This window comes from Etheostoma spectabile, unplaced genomic scaffold (assembly GCF_008692095.1).
Source record: "Etheostoma spectabile isolate EspeVRDwgs_2016 unplaced genomic scaffold, UIUC_Espe_1.0 scaffold00005621, whole genome shotgun sequence".
NCBI lineage: Eukaryota > Metazoa > Chordata > Actinopteri > Perciformes > Percidae > Etheostoma > Etheostoma spectabile.
In genome coordinates, this window is record NW_022603280.1 from 1 (window position 1) to 4,747 (window position 4,747).

General features: G+C 39.1%; 1 pseudogene; it reads left to right on the plus strand.

Annotated features, from left to right (window-relative positions):
- The first annotated feature begins 483 nt into the window (after positions 1-483).
- On the plus strand, positions 484-3,233 carry LOC116677691 (synaptosomal-associated protein 25-A-like; annotated as a pseudogene).
- The last annotated feature ends 1,514 nt before the right edge of the window (positions 3,234-4,747 follow it).

Consider the following 4,747-nt stretch of genomic DNA (forward strand, 5'->3'; position numbering starts at 1 on the left):
GTGTGTGTGTGTCTGGGTGTGGGTGTGGGCAGGGGGGCTGCTCATTCCCCTCTGTGTGTGTGTGTGTGTGTAGCTGGCATGCTTGCTGGTATTTCATGTTTCTTTTTTATGTGTGTGTGTGCTAGTATACAATAGTGTTTATATCGCCAATTATTTGAATTGACACAGGACTGTCATATTTATCTGACTCTCTGATTGGGAATCACTGAGTAATACTATGTCATATGATTTGTAGAGAATTATCAGGGTCTCTTAAAGTGCATGGTAGTGATTCTTCAAACAGCCCATAACATGAGTGAGGTAAAGCAGGTGGAAATATAATACATTTCAGCTACTAACCAGTATAACTTATTTTATTCTTGACTGTCTCAATATTAGTATTCCAAATGTTGGAATATTTTTGTTCAGGAATTGGTGAAGGTTGTGCTTTCCAGCACAATGTGCCATATGTAGCCACAACATCATTTGTTGGCCAATAACCAGTGCTTGTTGCTCCTCTTGTATGTTCCAGGGTAACAGATGACGCCCGGGAGAATGAGATGGATGAGAACCTGGAGCAAGTGGGAGGAATCATGGCAATCTGCGTCACATGGCCCTGGACATGGGCCAGGAGATCGACACCCAGAACCGCCAGGTCGATAGGATCATGGAGAAGGTACTGTACTTGCCGTGGAGAATATTGGATTTTAATTGGTGGGAGAGGGTACTTTATTTCAAGAGAATTGCATGACTTTGATGTAGTTGCTTCTTCACCATTCTAAATTCATACTTATTGGTGAAAGCAATTCTACTATAACGGTCAATCCAAGGTGGGCAAAGATAGTGCCAACAGTTAACATTTAGAAGTGTGATGTTCTAAAATATTGGCAACATGGAACTAAAATTTACTGAACATCTTAGGGAACTACAATGGGAGATAATGGAGACTTGTTGTAATATCTAGGAAGCAACAAGAGGGCTGCACAGGGCACCAGATTTTCAAGACTGCCATTTATTGGTCCTTTGTATTAATGCTAAGAGAAGGTATGAAAAACTATAAGGGCAACCAGAACGTGGTTAGATTTAGACATTTAAAGTCTGACCTTGAGAGTTTAACAATGTCATGACTACTCTGGGTAAATTAAGTAAATGAACGGCAGCAAATCTAGAGTAAATAGTAGGTAATTTATAGGGTATTTAGCAGATATTTAGCATGGATTACATGCACAGCATTAGACAATGCAAGAGCAGACGTAGCTGCGCTTATTTTGAGTAGAGTTACCCTGGACTTGACACAGTAATGATTCACATGCCAAATCAGGGTGTTAAAAACACCAAATGTCCACTTTGTCTATTAGTTCAGAACGTATGTCTTAATTTAAGAATAATTCTAGTTTATTTCAAGCATGTTGCCCATGAATGTGGCCGTTGTGATTCTATTGTGGCCTATTATTCTCCAAGTTAACCAAACATGACTCTGAGGCATCACATTCTTTTTATTTTGGGATATTCTGCAGATGAATATGCAGGGTGATTAGGTCAGCGAGCAATTTAGCCATAATGGTCATTTCAGGCGGCCAAATTCTGGGTTTACCTTCTGTCAGACCCAGAAACATATGTTTGAAAATATTCCTATAAAAATCATGTTTTATATGGCATACATTGTTATTTGTGGCTTATTATTTCCACAAATTTCTACAATCTCTAGTGCAACATTAGCATGATCCCTAGCAATAACATAATAAAGCAATAGCCACATTTAAAGAAATACACCAGGTTGAAATTAACCTTCATTTTCCATTAAAGTAACTCATCACCGCCCTTTACCAACTGCTAGCTGAACTGTGTGTGTCTCTTTCAGGCCGATTCCAACAAGACCAGGATTGACGAGGCCAACCAGCGTGCAACAAAGATGTTGGGCAGTGGCTAAAACTGCAGCAAAAAGTGCTCTCGTTCCCGTTTAATCACCCTTAAAGTAACACAACCGACCAAACCCGCCCGGCGCCCATTTCCTATGCTCAGCAGCAGGCGCAGCAAAGTCATGCTTTTATTGTGATACCTGTAGAGGTTTGCACACATTCACATATCATACTCCCCCCCCCCCCCCTTATTATGCCCTTCACTTACTTCCGTCCCTTTCCTGTCCTTGTTGTCAATGTACTGTGTTGTTGCTTTTTTAATTTTGTTAAGAAATAATAGTTTTGTTACACATCATCCACCCAAACTGTCTCCACACTGTACATAGTGCTTCTTCAACGTCTTCATTGACTTAGATCACTTGTCCTGTCTTCATCACTCTTTTTAAGACTGTGTGTAATATAAACTGTAAGTACACCTGTTCCAAAATGTCCTTCCCCCATGTCACTATTCTGGTGTTGTCCATGTAAGACACACTGTGTATTCATCAGTTAAAACATTGTGATGCTACATGATAAGGCCATTGATTTGCCGTGAATATAGTGAACATACAGCCCACACAGCCTTTAACCAAGGCCACTGTTTAAATACAGATTTATTAATGTTGTTGTAGAGCCGCTCAGATCTTAATAACATCGTAGACCATGGATACTCAGTTAAGTATTTGAGCCATTCAGATGAACACATGGCTTTTTGTTCCTGGCTGTTAGTGCACCACTACTTTACCAACTTGATTGATGGAGCAGTGTTAACACAATTTGATGTCACAGATTGGATAGTTTATACTGTACTTTTTCCTCAGGGAGCTAAATCTGACCATTTAAAAGAAAGGGTTGATCATTTAATTTATTTGTTGTAATTCATAATAAGGTTGCAAATATGTTAACCGTGGCATTGTTGAAGGGACTCTTGTTTAACCATCAGAAACAGATTGGGCATTAACTATAATAGCTAGCATTATGATTGATATTAAAAGGAGGTGGAGCTTTGCTAAGGTCACAGTTCAACATTAACCAATTCCAGGCAAAGTTACAGGGGGGTTACAACCTCTTCACATCCCAGGCCAGCCTGCTTTACCCATGATTCAACCCTTGCAATATCAAGTGTGTTATGCATGCTCATCCGCTGCTAGGAGACACTGAATAATTCATTTATTCAGACAAAAATATCCTAACATGGCAACCGCATGCTACATATGTAGGCCACACAGAAGAGGGCCCATATTTATCTCCAAGAGTGCCACTCTTTTGTTTCATGGCTCTTAACCTTTCCAGACTGTGACCGTCACTGTAAAATAATACCTTGGAAAATGCCAATAAAACCATCATAACTGTAGACTCAAACTCAGCTTCCTTCCTATTTTCATGACTTTCAGTACTGGTTTGAGTTACTATCCTGGTCCTGTGTAACTCAAGCAGAACCAAGACAAGCATAGTAAAAAGTACAATTCACATGTTGGTCACCCATACCACCAGGACAAAATTAGGGAGGATAAAAAACTGGACTGAATGCAGTTTTTATATTACAATGTTCAGCATACGACACGCAAACACTTGTCTTAAGCTAAGGCAGACACAAGTACAGTTATTTTATTTTGAACTACATTGAGACTATGAATAAAAGATTCCCAGAGAAATAAATAAATAATGATACAAAAAATGAGGTTTTACAGAGCAGAAAATCACATCGTTACACAAATATATCACTCTTTCTTCTCATGTGTTTCTCGTTTCAGGGAGATTTATTTCTCTGGTGTTGATAGGTTTTTTCTTCACTGACAGACAGATGACAGTTGTTGGGGTACGTCCATCTTCAGCCTGCACACATCACATGACCTAGCTTTACGGATGAAAAAAATGATATAACTACAGTAATTTATTCACCCTATGAATATGTCTTTTTAGGTGCTATTACTATGTAACCACTATGTACCTCTTAATAGGTAACATAAGTGTGATAACAAATGGTATATAGAAATCAAATTTAAAAACAATTTTGTGTTTTCTTGTACTCATCCACAGGGAGGTGAGAGGTCAGAGAGCATATCCTAACGACACATAAACTGGAGCCTCATGGCTCAAATATACACTGTAAACCCTGATATTTAAAGCTATGCTATGTAGCTTGTAAGGCCAATAAGAAACTAAACGACAGACATGGTAGAAATCGAAAGAGACAGGGAAGGAAAGATGTGCAGCAGCATTTAACGCTAATGGACATCCACTGTGGTGCCCTGGGATTAGGGCGGATTAGAGTTTACCACGTCACTAAGAACGCTAACACACACACATACTTGGAACAACAACAGATACACACTACTGGGTAATTTGCAATACCTTGGTTACATCCATCACACAGCCCACTGTGCATGCATGTGATGTGTTTGGATACACACAAATATAAAATGGGTGAATGTTACCAACATAAAAAAATCCAAATATATTATTTGTTGTTCATTAAACACACCATTTTATGCTAAAATGATAACGTAATGTTTTGCAATGGAGGCTTCAGCTCTTCACATGCACTTATTATAAAAGGGATTTGCTGCTGGATACAAGAAACAAACTTGCTTTGTTCCACACTGAAGGTTCAAGAGTGTATGTTTAACCAAGCGCTCCCTCTGCTGGTATTATGCTTGTATGCACTGCAATTTCTTGTTCTAGCTGGGCAGGGATGTTAAAAGGGACACTGGCACTCCACCACATTTACATATTAAGTTCAATTTTCTCATGAAAAGTACTATCCAGCTTTTATTGCTCTCATCAGGGTTATCTCAGTTTCAACTTGGGACTTGTAATTTTGTAACAGAAAAAGTTGCAAACTGGGAGTGTAGGACCTCCCACTACAC